The sequence below is a fragment of the Crocodylus porosus genome, unplaced genomic scaffold, assembly GCF_001723895.1.
Source record: "Crocodylus porosus isolate Cpor-Errol unplaced genomic scaffold, CroPor_comp1, whole genome shotgun sequence".
In the NCBI taxonomy this organism is placed as follows: domain Eukaryota; kingdom Metazoa; phylum Chordata; order Crocodylia; family Crocodylidae; genus Crocodylus; species Crocodylus porosus.
The window spans coordinates 22,051,715-22,075,057 of record NW_017728950.1 but is presented as its reverse complement, the minus strand read 5'-3'; the positions used below and the strand labels follow the sequence as shown (position 1 = coordinate 22,075,057).

Genomic DNA, 23,343 nt, shown 5'->3' with positions numbered 1-23,343 from the left:
TTTCCACTACAGACTCCCAATGCCCCTAGCTGCCCCCACCTCTAGACTCCTGCTGGATCCACTCCCATTCCTGGCTTCCGATTTGTGCTTCTGATCTACTAGTTCCTCTCTCTACTCCAACACAAGCTCTGTATTTAGCTTTCAGGCACATTCAAAGTAAAGAGCTTTGTCATGAAATTACTCTTGCCTTCTCATGCTATAGCTGTTCATCAGCTGTGAACAGAGGTTTCAAGTGAAGTTATATACTCCAAGAGATGCCTTTCCGGTACAGTGTGGAGAAGGAAGACCAAGGTAACAATGACTGGTGTCTTAATAAAAGACTCTATAGACAAACTAATCAACCAGTCAATCTATCTTGAGCACAATTCAGAGAATGACCTAAAGTTTATTTAAAGATGAAAAACAAGAAACCTGGCACATGGTGAATCTATAGCTCTACAAGAACTAGCCATTACACTGACCAGTACTGCTTTAACTGGGCATGTTGGCAAGCTGGTATACCCTTAAAGGCTGAGATTTTGTACTCCAGACTTTGAGCTTTCCAGGGTTAAACTTCTAGGTATTACAGCAGCAGCAGCAGTGTGAGCTGACCCAATATATATCATGTAACTTGCTAACACAAGGCTACAAACACATATCACCCTTGTTATGGGAGAACAGGCTTTATTATAGGACAAAGTATAAGTGTTCCAATGTGCTTGCTGCTTGTTGTGAGGCAAATCTCCAAAAGGATCCACAGGATAAAAGGTACTACCACTGTGTCCTACATTATTGTGGTGGACATCTGTTCATTCTATGATATTCTCATGGGGCTGGTGGATCAGTTGGTCATCCAGGCATCCCACGATATATTTCTCTCACCCCAATCCTGGCCCTTCTTGAACTCTGGCCAACTGCTCTGGCCCTAACTACAGAACTCTACTGCCCAGAGGTGTCAGGCCCCCAGATGACTCCCCCTCCTATTAAAGGCCCTGCATGGTGACTTGCCAGCCATTTCTTACTCACCACCCACCCCAGATCAGCATCAGAATCTGTACACACTGAACACCACCAACCACGGAGAAACTCCAGGACTCATCGAACCAATCCAGAACCTCCGTACTCCTACATACCCATCCATCCTTGCTCCACTATGGCTCCTCAGTCTGAGCTCAGTGTCATAAAGAAGAATGGCAGTACCTGGACCATGGAGGAGGTAACGAATATCATCACCAAGACTACAGCGATTCCCTCAACCTGGCTGTCAGGCACTCCAGGCATCTGGCATCTATTTGAGAATTTTCAGGCACAGCATCTGTAAAGCTGGGTGCTGCTCTGCTTTGACTGGCAGGAATTTATGCAAAGGCTCCTCCTTGGCCCTGCTGATGTTGTTTAGCACACATGCAGAGACCACAAATGGGGACACATTGTGCTTGCTGGCATCCATGCATATCCTAAGGCACCTGCAGGGAATCCTGAGACATCCACAAGCATACTCAATAGCCAGCCTGCAGCTGCTGAGATTGGAGTTGAACAATTCATTCTAGGCATCTAGTGGATGGCTTCATCAGCCATGGACTGTCCATTCTTTGTCAGCGAGCACATCCATGGAGGGAGGTTCTCCCCCTTCATCACTGCTCCATTGTTTTGGTGCCAATGAACGCTATGGTGTAGCTGGATGGTTACATATGACACATAACAACCCTGAGTCAAAGTCATGGTGACTACTGTATCACCAAAACAGTATATCACGTATGACAATATTATGGTTATAGCTACTTGTATGTAGACCAATCAATCACAAGCCAATCAAAAGTTTCAAGCATAAGTACAACAAAGTGGAGACAGGGAAAGGTCCTAAGTGAAGTTGGGAACAAAAGAAATGGAAAAATACCACAGAAACACAAACAGAAAATGGGACTTACGCTAGCCTTATACCACCTTGATGTTAAATATCTTTTTAGGTAAGTTACTTGTCAGACCTAGTCAAATCTTGACTCTAGCTTTAAAGTCCAGTTATCTGTGATTTCTCCCTGTCCTAGTCTTGTCAGATTCTACCAGCCCAAATGTTTATTGTGCTTTGTTGCACTGTCTCCCCTTGTGTGAAATATAATCATCTTTACTACCATTACTTCTAAGCCCTATCTAAAGTGCACATTGCCTTACTATCTAACCAAGTACTTGTGCCCTTACCAAGTGCATAGGACTGAGACTTGAAGTGCAGACAATGATTACTGCTTGTTTCCATCAGGAGTGACTGCCTCTTGCAGTTCACGCAGCACTTTCTTAATCTTAGGTTCCTGGTGCCCTTCGTGTCCATCTCCTAGCAACAGCTTTGAGGAAGCAAATTCTTGCTCTTTTTCTGACTCTGAAAATCCCCTCTGGCCCCTGGAATGCTCTCGCCAAATTCCTAGGTCCGCAGGGAGGTTTCTGTGCTGTTTTGCCTGGGTCTCTGTGCCAGCCCCTGCACTCCTCCGCAACCACTGGCTCCACCAAGTGCTCTGGTGTCTCTGGCTTGCTCTCTTCCTCTCTGAGATGCTGTTCTAATTCCCTGCTAACCAGCAAGCCTGTCCATGTGCAGCCCAGCTGTTTCTTAAAAAGGGGGCAGGATGTTGCCCTGGCAGCTCTCCATGTTGTTCTCCCTTCTTCCGACATGGTAAGCTCCTCTTTAACCCTTGCTTGCTCTCACTCTCCTCACAATGGTAAATCAACAAGGGAAGGATTTGGACTAAAAGCTTCCCTTAAGGGAGCCAGTTGCTGCCTGTGCCATTACACCACATAATATTGTGATGGGAAGAGACATGAGATTGCCAGGTAACTAGGAAGAGAGCCCCCTGATGAAATACAGCCCAGACTACTGACTGATCAGTGGATTCAAAATTTGTTAAAGACTATATCAGACACTCAAAGACAAGCTGCTATAACCTTGAAGGCCAATGTCTGAAAAATGCAATACAAAGGCTTCCAAGACTGCCAATTACGTTTCAGTGTTGACCATGCAAGACTACCCTGCAGAGACCTTACATGCAAACAGAGGCAGGCTCTTCTGCACCACCTGCAATCGAGTTCTGAATGTATCCAGGTAAGCTAGCACTGCTTGTCACTTGGAGTCTGATGCACACATGAAGAGGAAGGCTGCTACAGAGGCTGAAGGTCAGAACAAAAAGCAAGTGACTGTGTCCTCCCTGTTGAAAAGGACTGCAGAAAGCAGGTTGGCAAGGCAAGAGGTGGCATTTTTCCTCGTGGAAGCTTGCACGGTGGTCAACATTGCATTGGAGAAACTTGATCACCCCAAGTTAAGGGGCTACCTGACCCAAAACCTGCCCAATGCTGGCAGTTTTCCATGTTCCAACAAGCTTCACCAGGGCTATTTCCCTGCAGTCATTGCTTTGCATGTACAGTCCACAAAGGCTGCGTTGGCAGAGTATCATTCCTTTTGCATTGTGGCTGATGAAACCACTGACCCTCACAACAACTACAAGCAACACATTTTATTTGTACCAGAGAGCTGAACCAACTGGGACCTGCCTGTGTTTCCAGCTGAGCTGGTTTACCTCACCTCTCATTTTTTTTCTACCCTGTCCCAAGCAATCATGAAGGTAATTGACAGCTATGGTGTAGACTTTAACAAGATCTCAGCATTCCTGTCTGACAATGCCATTTACATATCTCTAATGTGCTCCAAGGAATGCTGCCCAACACTGTTCATGTCACCTGCAATACTCACATTCTGTCTCTAGTAGGTGACATCTGGCACTTCCTTCAAGGTGGATAGCCTGATGTATTCCTTCAAGAAAGCATTCAAGCGCTGTCCAAGTTGTAAGGTCTGGTACACTGAGTCTCTCATGAGTCAAAGTGGGGACTCACATGACACTGCCATTGCCACCAGAGTCTGTGTGTCAAGTTAAAGTTAATTTTCTATTCTTATAACCACTTACATTTATCTTATTATATCCATTTTCTATCTCCATATTATTTAGTTTCTATGTAACTTAGCGTAAGTGTAACGCCATTTTGTTTGAATGTGGTATGTATGTGCAAGGAAGCTTGTTCTAACAACCATGGATCACCATAACCTCTTGCCCCCACGGCTGAAGATTGCAGACGCAGCAAAGTCTGACCCTAAAAACAGGAATGACAAGTCACGAGGAACAAGATTGAGGACTTTGGCTGTAATCCTTCAATGACAGAGGCCTATCTGCACCAGACATGGCCTGTTCCAGAGATAATGAAGGAATGCGGTAAACAAGCTTGTAAATCAGTACCTGGGGCTACAACAGATCAGCCTGGTCAGAATGTAAAACTACTACAAGCTGGACAAAGATGTGATGCCTCCCATAAAAAGGGGAGATTTAGCAGCAAGAAGTTGAGTATGTTCCGCATAACAACAAGAGCATTGGTATGCATCCAACAGAAGCCCAGCTCCCCTACCTCATGTTCAGCTTAGCTAGCCACTAAGCTGACTGGAGCAATGAAAGACTGGTAACATCTTAGCATCTGCAGAACTGTTTGTGTGTTTATTTGTATGTGTGTGAGAATGTGAATGTGATGCTCTAATGTTTTTGTATTCTCAATAAACATGGCATATTGCCTTGTGCTGATAAAGATCCTGCTTGTTTTCAATACACTGTATGCCCAGTGCATATATGTGCTCACCACCCACCCCATGATGGAATTTCTGATTTAGTGGGGTCCATTACTATGCCAAACACATACAGTTTGTGAGTGACTGAGGAACTGGAAATCACACCCAGCGCACAAGCTGCATGCTCAAGTTTTCCAATCTCTTGGGGCAAAGTGACATTCAAAATCAAGTTATGTTTGTGGCCAACAATGCCACCCTGTTTATGGAGCTCCTAACATGGATTGAAGGCCGGAACAAGGTGATGGACTTGATAAGCTGGGTCAAAAACAGGGCATCACAAGAATTGTCAAGCTGTCCTCATGAAAACCACTACAGAAGTGAGCTCTTCCAGGCAATAGCTGTGAAGTTGAATTGATATTACAGGTATGACTCATCACTGCCACCATAATTCAGATAGTCTTAGTGCTGTTTGCATTTTGGCCCCCAACAGGTGCATTTCCCGAGTTGTGACCCTTAGCTACTGAAAGCAATCCCAGGAGGGGGGAAACAGCATGACAATGAATGTGCTGCCTCTGTGTGAGAGAGTGCCAGATGCCTGCGTCTGTGCTTCTATTCTGGGAATCTGTCTGTGACCAGTTTCCACATCTTTGCTGCTTCACCATTCCAACAAACTTGGTGGACACTGACCATGTCATCTCCATGTATAGACAAGTGTTCATAGAATCACAGAGCTGGAAGAAACCCTGAAGGATCATCATCATTTGGGAAAGGGGTGTGTTTGTCTGCATGTATCCTTAAAGACAAAAGTAACTTATGTTTTTCAAAATCAAATGGTAAGAAAAGAAGAATTACAAGAGGGAACTTGGTACAGTATTATTTACATGCCGGCTGTTAAAGCAAAAGGCTATCCTGAATGTTGAGTGCTGTATGTTCAAAATATTACACAAGTTAACCCAGAAACAATAGTAAGCATTTCAACGTAGGTCATCTTGATATGCATGCTTCGTTGTGGAAAGAATTGGTAGAAGTTGGAAAAATACAGAAAGACTGGTCTTTCATAAAAGCTAAAGGAAAAGTTGTAGGTATCCTTGTGGATCAGAAAAAGAGTTTTAAAAACTAAGCACTTAAAAATGAAGGCATGTACTGTGCAAAATTAATGGGATAAATTGTGGCATTGGAATTTTGACCAAATATTGTTACACGTCCTTTAATTATTGTATTATTAATTCAAGTAATCATTGTTATTATTGTATTTTGGTTTTGTTGTTCTATACAACAATGGAAATGAGAAATAAAACAAAGTATGTATAATTATTATAATGTGTAGCATGTGTATTCAGTTTATAAATAGAATAGACGAGTTCATGCATAATACAAGCAGAATTGCTGATAGAAACTACACACTAACAACCCCAATAAAGTTTAAGATGGGGCAAAGATGAGTGAGAACGATAGGAGGACCACATCAGAATGCTGAAGCTCATATCACACCTGTCCAAAATCAAGTGATGGTAATAAAAAAAAATAAGGCCATCAACAAGAGGACTGTACCCAGATGGCAGCATGAGGCACACAATACTGAGTCAGGTCACAGTGACCACTATAATCAGCAAAACAGAATACCATGTATGGTTACAGCTATCTGTGTACGTAGAGCAATCACGAGCTGATCCAGAGTTGCAAGCATGAGTATGACAAAACAGAGACAGGGAAAGGTCCTAAGTGAAGTTGGAGACAAAAGAAGTGGAAAAGTACTATAGAAGCACAAATAGAAGACAGGTCTGTATATATATGGACACACAAGGCATGACGCTGAGACATCAGCTGGACTTGCTGCCAAGCTGACAACTCAGTGGTTGCATCTAGATGTGCTATTAATGCACTAAAAGTGTACTGCGCAGTAAAATACTGCTCAGTAAGATTTTCTTGGAAGCACATCTACATGTGTGTCCACTGGGAACAATTCAGTGTAGGGCTATTCCTGCCCTGCTCTGCCCCCTTATAGCAGCCAGGGGGAGGCTGCAGGCTCCCCCAGGTGCCAGCCCCAGGCTGGCAGGGGACACTGAGGTCAGACCTGGACTCCAGCATGTGGGGGCAGTTGTTCCACCTCTGGGGCAGTTACCTCCCAGCCCTGTGCCCCAATTAGCAGACTGGCGCATGTGGCTGGGAAACTGTCCCCTCCCCAACAGCAGCTGTTTCCCAGCTCTGTGCCCCAATCTGCTGACTAGGCAGTGGGGCTGGGAGGCAGCTGCCTGGGGAGGGGACAGTTTCCCCAGCTCCTCTGCTGCCTGGGCTGATGGTGACAATTTGCTCCTGGTCAGCTATCTACACATGTACTATAGCATAGTAGCAAATGCACAATTAATCTACTGCCTGTATTTACAGGTAGCAAAAAACCATGCATTAGCCTAATTTATTGTGCAGTAGCTGCACAGTTACACAGTGATGCTTTACTGTGCAGTAGGTTAGTCTACGGTACAATAAACATCTTGTGTAGACGAGCACAGTATGCATGAATCCCAGAACATCTTCAGGGCCTAATCAACTGTCAGAGCATGATTTCATAGATTTCACAGACAGCAGGGCTGGAAGGGACCTCGACAATCACCAAGTTCAGCCCCCCACCCCAGGGACAAGAAGTCAGCTAGGGTCAAAGGATCCCAGCAAGATAAGAACCCAAGTGTTTCTTGAATGAGTCCAGAGTAGGTGCCTGCACCATTTCTGAAGGGAGTCTTGGGGGCTCAGACAGTAAAGAAATTTTTTGTTATGTGCAGCCTAAAATGATCTCGGAGGAGTTTATGACCATTGGTCCTTGTTTTTCCTTGAGGCGCTCTGGTAAACAGGTATTCTCCCAGGTATGGATGTACACCCCTTATGTACTTATAAGCAGCCACCAAGTCCCCCCTTAGCCTGTGCTTTTCCAGGCTGAAGAGTCCCATGGTTCTCAGCCTCTCTTCATAAGGCCTAGTCTCTTGCCGTCTGATCATGCGTGTGGTTCTCCTCTGGACTCTTTCAAGCTTCTCAACATCCTTCTTGAATTGTGGAGCCCAGAATTGGATGCAGTAGATTTCTTTAGTAGACTGTATGGATGGCCCAACAAGGTCTACCAGGTGATGACTGTGTATGGATCCATGGTGGCTGATGATGATGGAACCTCCAGGTCACAGTCAGGCATAGTAGGTAGCACAAATATGGCAGAAATACAGGGGAAGGAGGAAAGGGGTATGAGCTAAATCATACCAAAATCCCATCCACAAAAATATTGTCACCCGCTCATGATTTGAACAACCAATGGGCATTTTACTTGGTGCTGGCAGTCAAGAGAACCTACAGACACTTGACCAGTACCAGACATATCAAGATGTATGCTCTCTCCAGCTACTGGGTGTATCTTCATGTGAAATTAATATGATGCAACAAACTCCAGAGCAATTCTAGCCAGAGTCAACTGCTCCTGGACACAGCGTCTACAAGTGTGCCCAGGACAGCAGCAATCTAAGCAAGGCAGCGCAAGGCCTCATTGTGGGAAAAGTCACAGAACAACCAGTCCCGTGACAAATGCAATATCTGTTTGTAACCCAAGACCAATAACTTAAATTTCACTTATCTCATTGCTGAACAGAGAAGCAAACAGGGACAACCGTGAACATCTGCATGATACACTGTGAGTAAGATTTTGGCACATGTTGCCACTAGAAACAACCTAGACTTGTCCACTTGAGGAAAATGAGCAGCATATCTCTTGTGGAATAGCCATTCTATAACAGCTGCCCTGGAATAATTGCCCATTTAGATGCACTATTCTGGAATGAAAATGACTATACCAAAAGAGCTGCTCCACCCAAATAAAATTACTTTTTATGCCAGAATAGTGTCTCCCCACTACAGTGTTATTCCAGAATAGTTACTGCAGAAGTGCTTATTGCCATGTGACTTTCCAGAAAGGCATTCTAGATGAACGGGCTGGGCTACAGTGATGGAACATTTCACTTTTATCTAAATCTAGCTATAACCATTAATGCAATCAATAAGTACTTAAGTCTTCTACTTTTGATTCTGGGGTCTGAGATTTATTTTAAATTTCAACAGTGTATACTGAAATTTGTTTTACAACCTAGGTTTGGCAGTCCTTCCTCCACAAGAAACAGACAAAGTAATTACTGTAAGATGTCTGTAGTATTTTCTCCCTTATTTTGTCTTTTGTCTGCTTTTATTAACATGCAGCATGTTATCCTGTACACATACCCAAGAACCAAAAGAAACACATCCATACACTAGTTTAGTTGTGAAGACAAATATCTTCCAGCTGATTCTGCAGACATGCTAAATGCAAAAAATGCTCTTAAAATAACAATAAGGGCAAGACCTCACATGAGAAGATGGAACAGAAAAGAAGAGGTGCCATCTAAACTACACTTAAAGCAAAGCCAAGGGATTTTGCTACAATATACAAAATTAATAAAGTAGACAGGGCCATATGATGTCCATACGCCTGAGAAGCAGTTTCATGCCCCTCAGCCTCTTCCCCTATCCTCTGAAACTGCATATATCCACCTGTGTGATCACTTTCCACAATCATTGCCACTTTTAAATACCTTGATTATATTCAAATATGCTAAATTTAGTCTTTAAATCTACTCACAAATCATACTCTAAGAACCTCTAACCTCTCGCAAATGCTGTAATTTAATAACTGCTTTTGACTTCAGATGCAAGCTGTTGCCTCGAAAATTACTGCTTTAGCTCTACTAATTTTGGCTCCATGTGTGTTATGCGGTGGGAAGGTGAGCAAAGGCCTATTAACTGTAAGAAACCTGAACCAAGAGGATTCCCTGATGAATTTTTCCAGGATTTTCCTTGGGATGCACACAACACTGGCCTTCTTTCAGTCTTCAGGGACCTCTCCCAAGCATCACGAATTTTGACACAGTTTGGCCAGAGGTCCCGCAATGACCTCGGTCAGCTCCTTCAGCACTCTCAGATGAAGTTCTTCCAGTCCTGTTGACTTATAAATGTCTAACTTTTCTAACTGATCATGGACCAGCTCAGATGTCAACAGTAGGGAGGCAGTCATTCCCACCATGCCCATTCTGAATCTTATCTAGTATGATTTTCCCCTTAGTCCAATGAAATATCAAAACAAAGTACAGTAATACCTCAGTTAATGAATCCTCTGGGAACAAAGCTCCTGTATAATGAAGTCAGCCTTTTTTTGCAAAAAAATCGAAAAATTAAAATAAAAATCTTCAGAAATTATGCAAAGCACTTCAGAATAGTAAAATTTTGAACGATGCACTTGCACTGTAAATGCAACCGAGTGGAGTTTGTTTACATTAGAAGAAGCCAATCAGTGAAGAAGTCTGTGAGTCTCCCTCACCTCACCCAATCAGCGGCACGCTTCGCCAGTCTTCCCTGTCCCTTTTTCATTGCTCAAGCTCCTTATAAAGGAAAGTTTAATCATGTTTTTAGCAGTGATAAAGTAATTTTATTACCCCCATTATGTCAGCCAAAGGATCATCTAATGCTAGTGGCCTTATCGGGAAAAAAATGCAGCATAAATTCATCTCTTTGGAAATGAGTAGACGCGGGAAAGATGAGAAGTGCAGTGGCTTGTTCGTTAGGGTTAGCACAGTCAACCTTAAAGACCATTTTAAACCAAGCAGACAAAGTGACGGTTTCGGTGCTGCAATCTAGTGACTTCACTGCTACTAAACAGCATGCCACTCAGTCAGGCGATGATAATGTAGAAGACACGGAGCATATTCAGATCATCTGAAGGCTCAGAAAGGCAAGGAGTCAGCTGAGACATTTGTGGCCTCCCATGGATGGTTCAAGAAGTTCAAGAGGCAAAACAAAATTCACAGCGTTTGCATCACAGGTGGAGCTGCCAGTGCCGACGCCAAGGCACCAGCAGAATTTCTTGCAGTGCTGAAGGCCGTAGTTGAGGTAGGGGGCTACCCTCCAAATTTAGTGTTTAATGTGGATGAGACAGGGCTATTCTGGAAGCGTTTCCCCTCCAGAACTTTCATCTCCCAAGAAGAGGAGTGAAATTCCAGATTTAAGGCTGCCAAGGACTGTTTAACCCTACTGCTGGGTGGCAATGAAGCGGAAGCCCCTGCTCATCTACCATTCAGAGATGCCTCGGCCCATGAAAGATTTCTCCAAACCTAATCTGCCTGTTAGCTGAAAATCGAACAGAAAGGCCTGGGTGATGATGATGGACATGTTTATTGACTGGTTCATTAATTATTTTTGTCCTGTGTATAGGTTCCGTAGTTTTATGTATTACATGCATTCCTGGAAAACTGCACATAAATCAAATTTGCATAAAGTGAACCTAGTTTATAAGGGGAGAAATAGGGATATGTTCCCACAGCAGTGAGGTAGGGAAGGAGTGAGGCTGAAGCAAGGGAAAGGGTGGGGGGAGGAGCGCAGCACAGTGCAGGCAGGTGGCATCGGCCACTCCCAGGGCTGCAGCAGGGAACAAAGTGGGGGAGCTATCAGTGGGTGTGGAGCGGGAGGGGGGCACAGCTCTTGCTGATACATACACCCCAGGAGAACTGTGGGCTGGGCCAGGCTCTTTCCAAGGGGTGTGTGCCCCTGGATCTGGACACGGGACAACAACAGGCTGCTGATGCTGGCTGGGGCCAGTGGCGGCACCACGCTTTTCCCGGTGCTCAGAGTGGGCAGCAGTCTGCTCTCGTCCCGTGCACAGATCCAGAGGCACATGCCCCCTGGCAAGAGCCCAACACAGCCCTCCAGCCCATAGCCCTCCTGGGGTGTGTACAGCAGCAAGAGCTGCACCCTCCCCGCCACCCTACAGCCAATAATAATTCCCTCCGCAGCTTGCATCAGCCATTCCCGGGGCCACTGCAACAGGAGCTGGGGTGAGTGGGAACAAGTGGAGCCCAAGGGGTTCAGGGTATAGTGCAGCCCAGCAGCTGCAGGCAGCTGGCATTGGCCATTCCCAGGGCTGCTGCAGCAGGCGCTAGGATGAGTGGGACCAAGCAGAGGCCCAGGAGGCATGGGGTGTGGCCAGCTTGTCTGCACTCACCCCAGCCCCTGCTGCAGTGGCCCTGGGAACAACCAATGCCAGCTGCCTCAGCTGCTGGGCTGCGCCATGCCCTGAAAACACCAGGGCTCCACTTGTCCCCACTTGCCCCAGGCCCTGGGATGGGCAGTGCCATGGTGCAGGCAGGTGTTGTCAGTTACTGCCAGGGCAGGGGCTGGGGTGAGTGGAGAGAAGCAGAGCCTCAGGGGGTTCGGGGCGCGACACAGCCCAGCAGCTGCAGGCAGTTGGCACAGCTGCTCCCAGAGCAGTTGCAGCAGGGGCTGGGGTGAGTGGATCCCCAACCCCATGGTCCTTTCCCCTCCCCCCCACAGACTTAGCTGCTTGGGGGGGGGGGATGCATCTATGCCGATTGCATAAATTTACCTTGCATATAATGAATTTTGGGTATAAAACGGGTCATTGCAGAATTTGCATGTACAGAACCCACATAATGCGAGAGAAACCTGTACTGTGGTATTGCACAGAAAGTGGTTTCAAACCCAAAGCACTGTTGCTGCTAGACAACGCCCCAGGCCACCCTTCAAACCTTGGCTCACTTCAGACATGCATTCCTATGGAAGCTGTGTTTCTTCCACCAAACATAACTTAGCTTCTGCAGTCCATGGACCAGGGCACTATTGCGACCTCTGAAGCCTATTACCTGAGGCACTCATTTATCCAGCTGATCAAAGCTAATGATGGTCAGCAACAGTCGATTAAGGATTTTTGGAAGAATCACAACATCATGAAGGTGATCAACAATATCAGAGAGGCGTGAACAGAAGTGACTGATCACTGTCTTAATGGTGTTTGGCGGAAATTGTGGCCCGATGTAGTGAATGACTTTGTTGGGCTAAAGCCCGAGATTGCGGCCATTTGCACTGAAGTCGCACAAGTGGCACAGGCAGTGGGCTTCGAAGAAGTTGACGATGTGCAGGAGCTGCTGGAAAGCCACAGGGAGACACTAATCAACAAGGAACTGCAAGAGTTGACTGGGCAGTGGATTGGACAGAAGGAGATGGACAATGCAGACGACAGTGAAGTGGCTCCCACAGAGAGATTCTTGACAACAAAGGTAATGTCTGACTGCCTGAGTGAGGTCTCTCATACAATGCAGGTTCTGTCAGAAAATGATCCGACTTTGAACGAAGCTGCGCAGTGAAGCAGACTGTGTTACAAGCTATGAATTGCTACTCTGAGATGCTTCATGACAGAGGCATTCAAGAAGGCAAGGCAGTCCACCCTTGCAGCTTATTTCAAGAAGCCTTCCAACCTGCAGCCACAAGAGCCACAACCAGGTCCATCAGGGTCCCAACCAGCAGGGATCCTGGCTGCCCCCGCATGTAGCTCCTGCCATCTTGACTCCCACCACTGCCAATTCAGAGGAGCAGGACTGCAGTAGGACTAAGGCAGTGGTGGTAACAGCACTAGCTCTGAGAAGTCAATGGTGAGTGTTATTTTCTTGCTTTATTATCTTATTTAATGTGTGTGTGTGTGTGTGTGCACGGGTGCACACACATATAGTGCATATTTCATGTTTTCAGTCATATTTGACCTTATTTTTGTGAGTAATGATATTTTCCTACTGTATTCCCCCTTCTCTGAAGTCCTGGAACACATCCCTATGCCTCCTATGTTATTTCTACCTCTGGTAACAACGTTTCTGATAACAAAGTGATATCATGGAACACATCTACTTCATTAACCGAGGTATTACTGTAGTCATTCAGGAGTTCAGTTTTTGCCTGAGTGTCAGTAACCAGCTGTCCTGAGCTGTTAAGCAATGGCCCCACACTTCTATTTGTTTTCCTCCTGTTCCCTACATACCTAGAAAAGGACTTCTTGTTGTCCTTGATTTCTGTTGCTAGTTTAAATTCAGTCGCTGCCTTAGCTTTTCTAATCTGCTCCCTACAAGTGCAGGCCATTGTTGTATAGTCCTCCTTGGGAACTGTCCAAAGCTTCCATTGTTTGTATGCCCCTTTCTTCTTTATCAAGAGGATCATGATATCCCTACCAAGTCAAGAGGGCTTACCAGCCCTTCTGCCACCTTTCCCCCATATGGAAATGGACTTCTTTTGTGCTTCAAGGATCGTGTCCTTGAGGAACAACCACTCTTCATGAACTCCTTTCACCTTCAGGCTTTGGTCCCACAGTGCTTCCCCTACCTATTGCCCTGAGCCTGTTGAAATTCACTTTTTTGGAGTCCAAAACTTCAACCCTGCTAGCTGATTTGCCTGCCTTGCAACAGACAGTGAACATGATGGTTTCGTGGTCGCTGTCACCCAGTCTACCCTCTATATTCAAGTCGCTCACCAGATCCTCTTTTGGCCAAGACCAAGTCTAGGACAGCGTTACCTCTGGTTGACTCCTACATGGAAGGGGGTAGGAGGAAGCCAATCCCAATGCAGCCCAGGGAGGGAAGGAGGCATAGCCTGATCCTGCATGGGGGGAGGGGGTGCGCCTCAGGGGAAGGGGACATGGCCAAAACCTGCACAAAGAGGCATGGTACTGCCCTGTGGAGGGTTACAAGAGAGGCATGACCAAGCCCAAACTGGCTCTGCAGAGGGGAAGGAGGCATAACCCAGCCCTATGGGTAGGGGCCATGGCTAGACCCCAACCCAGCCCCATGGGGGAAGGTGGTCATATTACTGGCCACCACTGTCCTGGAATCAAATTTCCAGACCCATGGGGATCCCCACAAACCAGATGTAATGGCTCTGTGAGCCACATCTGGCCTGTGAGCCAAAAGTGGAGTACCCTGGGTTATACAAGAAAGCTCTCCTCTGACAATGGTAGGAGAGTCTAAGTCTGAATTGAAAGCACGTAACTTATGCTTTTCTCTTTATGTATGTATGTACATATACACACTGTGTGTGCATTCATCAGGGGTTGGATTGGTTGGCTGTTTTCTTTTTTCTATTTTGCAAACGTCCCAGCAGGTCTGGAACTAGAGTAGGGTGGCCCTCTGTAGGGAGGACTTGCACCTCCTTGTTCAGTGTCTTACCATATACTCTAGTTGTGGGTAGGGTTCTATTCACAGGCTTATCTGGGGGACAAAAGGAGATAAGGTGGAACCTTCCTTCTTTTTCCAGGAAGCACAGTATGCTTGGGAACTTTGGACCCCTTCAGTGTTTTATTTCTAGGCAATTTCAGCAGTATTTATTGTTCTGGCAGTGCCCTCTTTATCCTTTGGATTCTTTTTCCAGAGTGTCCCATTTAGGTTTTCTTCTGTGGAGCTGCAACACTGCCTGCAGATGATGCTGACACACTGATTATACCAAGGTCCATGCTCCAGCATAGCAGCGTCAGCTGGCTGTGAGCTGGCAAGCCATAGTTCGCCCTCTGATGAGCTCTGGATCTAGCAGTGGGTGAGAGAGCAGCCTAAGGAAATGTGCTGCAAAAGATGATCTAGGTGGTTGACAACCACAGCTGCTAATTACCCAAACCAGCAAAACAGAAGAGAGAGACATATTAAAGGTGATGTTCACTACTCCCTGACAAATGTTTGTGAATTAAAGATAGCAAAGAAAATCATCTGGAGCAATACAAACTGTCACCAAATGCTGTTACAAAGGAGAACTGGTCCATTTACTAACAGTGTAAGAAAGAAATCTTTTGCAATAGACGGAGCTTTGATCATATACCTGGTTCCAGCTATTCAAAGCAAACCGTGAACCTCTGTGGTTACAACTGAACAATCTTTAAAGCCCCAATTATTTTTTGGTTATAATACCATTTTTGTTGAAATGCTTTATGGGAGAAAACCCCACATATGGACGTCTTCTGATTCCAAGTAATTACTTCCAAGTACATAACAGTTTACTAACAAAATCAATCTATTGTTACACAAAACAATGTGTTATCCATCTATCAAGGACTTAGTGAGTTCAACCCTGTAGCATCAAGTGCTCCAAAGGCCTTAGTTTAAAAAAAATAGTTGCTAAATGACCTAGCTAACATCCCCTTTACAGCAGCACCATAGCAAAGTTACCTTCTCCCTGACGGCTGTGCAAACCATGAACATTTCAATCCTTTTCATTTTATAACTTGTAAGGTGCCCATCAGTGTCCCTTAACACCATGTGTCTTTTTATCACTTTACATTGCTCTTTGATCCTAATATGTTCTCTAATCTAAGGTCTCATTTCTCTCCATGTGGTTCAAACAGCCCTAATCCACTAATAGAAATTAACTTGGAGCTTCCATAAATCATCCTTAGAGGAACAAAATCTAACAAGCTTTCTTCCTTTAATTATTCCCCTTCCTTTCTAGAGATTTTCTGAGAGACATTTCAAGTTTTCCTAAAGTTCTGCTAAAAGACTTCTAACATTCCTTGGATAAAATACTGGTTTGCTGAGCAGTATAACCAAAAATCAGTCAAATTTGGTGAAGAAGTTCTTTATGCTGGCCATGTTTATGGTCAATTAACAGTATTAGCATTAAGATCTGATGCTGCTAACAGGCACTGTTATTGCCCGTATTAAATTTAATAAGCTATTTTTTGAGAACAACATTTCCAATGCCAGCTGCAAAGGCTACAGAAATAAAGCCTCCAAGGATAAGGAAGTCTTATTTAAAAATAAAGGATCAAAGAATGAGGTTTTTGTAATGCAAAGCTACACCACGCACAAGGGCAATCTCCAAAGCACACTAAGTAGCAGCTGGTGTGTCTGCAGAGAGAGTGCAAATCGCCAGACTGCTTGGAAAACTGCACCATGCCTTACTAAACATGTTTCCCACAGGCAAGATAAAGGAAAAAGAAACAAGAAGTCAGATCTTGACCTAAAGTCAAAATCAGAGTTTTTTGGCTGAGGCAAATAAGCCAGAGGTCATCTGCACATGTTCTTAATTTAAAATCAATAAAGACAATATGCAACATCCAATAAGTGGGGCATAAATTCTGCCCCCCACCACCGTATATTAAATAGACCTTTCCCTGATAGTAATTCCATTGATTTCAGTGGAAATTTTCAAACAGGAATAAAACAATGAAGGAGCATGAATCTAGATTCCAATTTTGGTAGACTATTTATCATTTTTGTTATATATGTACAGAATGCTTCACACAGTGGAGTCCTTAGGTATTACTATAGGACAAATCTTATCTCAAACACACAATACCTAACAAAATTATGCCTCAAACAAAATCTCTTATATAGAGACAGAATGTTATGCCAGAAGTTTAGAAAAATAGTTACATATTTCTAAATGTAGTGCTCACTACTTTTCCTAGACATTTTCACAACTGTTTTATCTCCTAAAATACCGATGCATTGCTGGTCCATAAATGAAGTGAATGACATTTATGTTGCAGTTAGCTTAGGTATGATTTGTCTTTTATTTGTGACACTCGTATTTGGCTAGACCAGTTTTTATTTTGAAACAAGTGGCCAAAGCCTACCTTAACTTACAGCCTGTACAACAGTAATTGGAATCTTATGTCCTTATTAGATATTGAACATGGGAATTTTGGGTACTGCCTCTGAATCAGAACTCCCTAGACCTTAACTGCTGAAGGCTGCAAGTGGTAGAGGAACAGAGGAAAAAGAAAAACCCTGTACACTCTTCCTTTCAGCATCCACTCTCTGCCCCATGTGACATAAGATACTGGCCAAAATAGACCAACGGTCTGACCCAGTAAGTAAGTAGCAGTTCTTATGTTCTTATTTTAAGGGAGAAAACCCCACATATGGACTTCTTCTGATTCCAAGCAATTACTTGGAAGGAGATCTAACTGGAAATGTCAACATCTCTGCTTAGCATCATTGCAGAGGAATGACTAGAAAAGTGTCAATCATGCCAGGTTAGCTTTAAAGGAAAGTCATTAGTCCACCACTGCAGTCTGTGTCATGGAACCCCAAAACAAGAAATACTCTCTGTAGGTCTTCCCCAAATCATTAATACATATTACTAGTCCCAGACCATTTCCACAACACAACACAACACATAAAGGTGACATGCAGATGTTTTCTTATGCAGATTTTATGCTGGCCAGACTACTGATCTGATGCCACTGAAGAGGCAAAACATGGATGGGGCAGTGTGGCAGGGACATGGTCCCTACCCCTGCCATGCTCCTGTGGGACCAGCCATACTGGCGAAGAACTCACTTGTCTGGATTTGGTCATGTGGCGTGGCTCTGGAGCATGGGAAGCCACTGCTGCCAGCAATCCTGGGAGTGCAAGAACACATGCTCCAGGGAGCCAGCCCTGATTGGCCCACAACAGGGAGCAGGCAATTTAAAAGGGAGACGCTGAAAGGACTCAGTGTTCGGTGTCCGTAGAGCAAAAAAAGAACAGAAGAACCAGCAAGGAAGGAAGTCCCTGGAGGAGAAGCACTTCATGCCAGACCTTTGGGAGCTGCAGGGACCAGGACCAGTCTGAGCAAGGATTGACCCCCCCCCCACCAAAAGCTAAGTAAATGTGGACAGTGGGTTGGGCTCCTATGGGGAGCCCCAAGTTGAGATCACAAGGGGAAGAACACCCTTGAGGAATGGTTGGTAAACTAGCCAAGGGAAGGAGGGAGAGAGAGAGAAAGCAGGTCAGCCTCCTGGGAACAGTGGGGAGTGAGAGGAAAACTGAGGCAGCCGAATTAAAGAAAAGGGTTCTAACATGTCCTGCTGGTAAGAAGAACCAAGCAAGGAAGCAAAGTCTAGGGCAGAGTGTGTCTAAGAAGAGGGAGAAGAAATCTGAGGTATTCATTCATTACTTTTGGTTGGGAAAATAAAAGAGGGTATCAAATTAGAGGCCTTCCTTTAATTTGGTTCATCCATACCAGAGAAGAATACTGAGGGGAAGAAAAAAGTGAAAAATACTTCCCAGAAGATATAATTTAGAATTCAGAAAAGCCAAACCCTGTTCTCATAAAGGGGACCAGTGAAGTAGCCTGGGTCAGAAGACAGAAGCCCTGCAAAGGGAAAGAAGGGTGAATGAGTTCCCAGGGATGCTTTTGGTTGATTTGATAAGAATGCTTATACAGTGGCTGAACAGGCAGAGAAGGAGAACCAGACACCGTAAGTCAAAAACTGGAGAGCAAGAGGCAAAGAATCGTCTAGTCACCATCCATGAAGAATAGTGACTATCAGCACAAGAGGAAAGGAGCATGGTATAGGGAAGATGAAGTCCTGCAGAAGAACCACCACAGGTTAAGCTGACTGTCCAGTCAAAAACATTCATCCCACAGAACATAAATATTCCATCAAGACATGGCAGGAAAATGGGAGGTACAGATGGCGATCAGTATAACTCAACATGATTCCGAAGCAGAAATATACAGCCCTCTCACAAGCAGCATAGATTACTCTCTCTATATAATACTACTAACATTAATATGAAGGGGGAATAGCATAACTTAAAGTGGGCAAGCGGGGCACAAGCTCCAGAAATGGACTCAGAGGGGGTGTCACAATGCTGCCAGGCAGGAGATTGTCAGCTACTAGCAGTTGAAGGGTGTGGACAGTAGGGTGTGGTCTGCCACAGAATTCAGGGTCCCTGGATCCCAGCAAACATTGCTACCAGTGTCAAGGGGGGCATAAGTGAGGGCCATCCTGACTGGAAGGCGTTTCTGTGGTCCAGATCCAGCTGGGGACCAGGGGTGAGCTTGAGACTTCTGCCATAACCAATGACTTTTATACTTTTTGAACCAAAAAAAACAACTGATATCTCTCCAAATTTTCCATAAAACACATTGTATGGTAAGATGCAAGATAAGGGAGGGCTCCATAACTAAAACTGGTAAGAGGTTGAAAGGTGAATTTTTTTACTGCAGGTACTAAATTGCCTGCTATCAAGATAGTATCTTAAGTTTATTTGGTCAGTATTGTGACATTTTCATGTAAACTAAAACCCCAACCTTGTTCTCCAAGGTGATCATGCATGCATATTAAACCAGCAGTAATTGGGTTTGTTAAATGACATATTTTTGTTTCAAGTTAAATATTAATGTATAAGATGCTACATGCTCGAAGTAACTTCCACTTACAAGAGCTGAAAAACCTCAGTTACTAAAGCTGCTTGCAGACATTAAAAAGGAAAAAAAGGCTTTACCAAAAGATGCAGAGTGTTACATCAACCTGGTTCTGTACAGATCGGGTGCTTCAGTGGGGATTTCTGGTACTTTTAGCTAAAGCTGATTCAATCAGCTATTAATTAAACCCCTACTAAAATATCCGATCAATACAGACACTGGGCGAGCTGGGTCCAACTAACGCGCTGCCTCTTTTGAGCATGTGCTGGGCTCAGCATGAGAGCATGCCAAGTTTAAAACACTGCTTTATTTTGCTTCTTTTTAAAAAAAAAACACCAACAAGCAGTCTGAATATTTACTGTGTTAACACAAATACAAAGACTTTGAAACCTACTTTAATCAAGGTTGTAAAGCCATTGTTACTTTTATGCATGCATGAAAGGAGGAATGGGCCATATAATAATATGGCCACTAGAGGAATATCACTGGCCTTTTCCCCCAAGAAGTGTAAAAAAACCATTGGCTATGGCAGGGGTGTCAAACTCACCCCTGGCCCCCAGCTGGATCTGGACCACAGAAACTCATGATCACCTTGGAGAGGTGGGGGTTTTAGTTGATATGAAATTGTTTCAGCAGAAAACCCTGAAACTAAGTTCATTCTCTCAGTTCCTAAGAACCTGAAAACCATGGAATGGCATAAACAGTGACGAGAAAGTCAATTGCAGCATATGATCCTATCATTATTGATTACTTATTGCCTATTAAAATGGTGATTTAAAAATGGAATCCATTATACTGGATAATGAAGAGCAAAGTATGGACTAGCTAGTATGCAGTCTGTGGTAACTGTCTACTTTTAAGTACTGAGTCACAATATACCAATTGTACAGGTCCCAGAATGCAAGTGTTCCACATCAGTCTGATCATTTTATTTAAATCGGATGTTCTCTTCAGCATTTAAGCAAGTTATCAACTGAACACTTCGTTAAGGCTAAGTTTAGGCACCAAAGTACTGATGTAATCAGCCCTTGCCTGCTTCAAAACTACTTTAAAGCATTATTGAAGGGTTTCCATGGATACTAAAGGCAGGAGAGCTAGGTTCTTTATTATTTATTTTCTTCTGTTTTTGTTTTGTTTTATATATCTGTGTGTGAACATGCCATCTTATATTTATAGGAAAGCCTAACAAAATAAAAAACTGGCAATAATTTCTACATAAATACCAATTACTAATGTGAGAAGTAAGCTTATAAATATTGTGCCTGAGGCCAACTTTGTATTGTTCCATACATGTGATAGGACTGTAAGTAAATTTCTTCACTGTACAAAAATCTTAATTTTCAACATTGTTTCAGTTTAAGAAAAACTCTCAATTTACTGATCTAAATATACCTGGCAATGTATCCAAAAAGACTCGACAAGAAACCTGTATAAAAAATTGTGACAGCACAAAAATATTTTTTTAAAATAGAGTTCTAATGCATTTAACAGACTGTTCAGAGTAATTTACCTCTTTCCCCTCTCCAGTTTCTTGCTTTAAGCCCAAGGGAAGTAGAGTCAGGGCAGGAGATAGCCATTACACCACTGATTACAGGACCTTGCATTAAAGGTTAAGGTATACAAACCCACCCTCACAGCACTGACAGAATCCAGATCTAAACAAATCCTTAGTACTAAAGTTCTTGCAGGCCCTACAGCAAGCTAACCTGCATTCATTCTACCAACACAAAACATCCTGCAGCATTAGACCCAAACCCAATCAAACCAAACCAGTAAATAAATAAACAAAAGCCAATCATATGCCAGGGGAAACAAGCTGCAGAGCTGTGCAAAGGGAAACAGTTGAGCAATGACTGGGCATTGCAGTTCAGACTTTTGAGCATCAGCATAAGCCAACTGTTTGCCTGGCTCTAGCCAATGCTATTAGTCTAATTTTAATCCACAGAACATTGACATTACAAGAAACACACCTGGAACTGAAATAAGACTTGGCAGAATTAACCATCAAACCAAACACGTTTTTGGATTCAAAGGAACAACATAACCCAGCAATACCGTGGTAGAGGTCAGGGGAAAAGCCTTGTTAAAACTTTGGCAGACAGGGTTCTTTGGGTAAATGTGGTATCTTTTATTAGACCAACTAAATAGTTGTTAAAATTGTGTTTAACTGAGTGAATATACTCCTTGTGCTGGAAGCTGCTATATCAGATTGTCAAAAATATGACCCATGGGCTGAACCTGGCCTGTGGAGCCATTTGATCCAGCCAGTGGGTCTCTGGACTGATCCCACATGCTGTGTAGGGCAGGTGCCAGCCCTAGGTTGGTCGGGGTGTGTGTGCTGCATGTGGCACCTGTACCACACTGGTTCTGTGCTCTAGATCTAGCACTGTTATGGATCAACCCGTGTCAGAGCCAGCATGCAGGGATGGTAGGACAGCACATGCTAGCCCCAGCATTACATGCAGCAGAGAGAGTTGGCTGGATGCAGTGTCCCACCAGACCAGCTTGAGGCCCAATCTCAACCAGCCCTGGAGCCAGCACACAGGGCAATCTGACAGAGCACCACATGCATCCCATGTCCTGGAGTGACCCTGTGCTGGGTGTAGCACCAAGTCCAGCCCACGCACCATGTGCACAGTGATGACCAGAGCAAAGGACAGCAAGCATGTTCTGCATGCCCCATACAGGCTAGACCCGGCATCATGGGTGCTGTACGCAGCACAGTCAGTCCCAATCCAGCCTGCAGACTGGCCCAGCAACCCTCACCCAGCTTGCAGAGTTGTTTGAATTTGATACACCAGTGTGCTAGATGGTCCATTCCAGGAGGAACTTGAACACTTGACATTTGGTGCAAGGCAAACAAGTGTCAGACATTTTCAGTATTACCCAGGAAAATATCCCCAATTTCTAGGTTCACAACACCCATTTAAAATTTGCAGCCATTTCATGCTGTGCTGTACTATTAATACATGTATATGTTAGTTGTTCATGAATGATTAAGTAAACTTCAGTTCCTCTCTAGATGTGTGGTAGTTAACTACAAGTTTACAGAAACTGCCTAAACTTCCCCCTTACTTATTTGCTCAGACCACAGGTTAGGGTTCCTCTTTTCCGTGGGAATTGTTAAAGAGATCACAGGCTCATTATGCAGATGCAGAATATCCAACTGTATGCTTGTAAAAGTCTGTGATATCAGCTGTTACAGGAGCAAACAACAATGCAGCTGGATTTCAGCAAGTAAATGAAGCATCTGAAAAGTATTTGCAATTTAAATCTAAATATATCCTAGTATTTGAAATTCAGCCATTCAATTTACAACAGCATCAACATAATTCAGTGTAAATCTGTTCCTGATTATACTCATTATGTACTAGGTCTAGAATAACAATCCTTTTTTTAATAGAACTAAACATTTTATAATGTCAAAAAACTAGCAGCAATATTAAACATGCAATATTTTCTTGAATTAATTCTTTAAAACCAAAACAGATTGCATTCTTTCTAGAGTCAACTGATGCTTTGTAATGATATAAATCTGTGAATTTTTTTAACAAGTTGAATACAATTAACCAACTTACTTCACGTTTCTTAATCCATTCTCCCCATAAGACATCCATAAAACTCCAGGTAAATGAAAACTTTGGCTACAACTAACCATATAATAACTAACTACAGCATCTGCATAAAATTAATTTGACTTAGCAACTATGTTTTAGTTTTCTGTTTCCATTAAACTGGATACTAACGTGAGTCATTTTAAATCA

At 43.9% G+C, this 23,343-nt stretch overlaps 1 protein-coding gene across 1 annotated transcript in view; it reads right to left on the bottom strand.

Moving 5' to 3' along the window:
• PIGG (phosphatidylinositol glycan anchor biosynthesis class G) overlaps positions 1-23,343 on the bottom strand; it is a 220,892-nt gene that overhangs the window by 15,640 nt on the left and 181,909 nt on the right. The gene's annotated exons all lie outside the window — the stretch shown is intronic.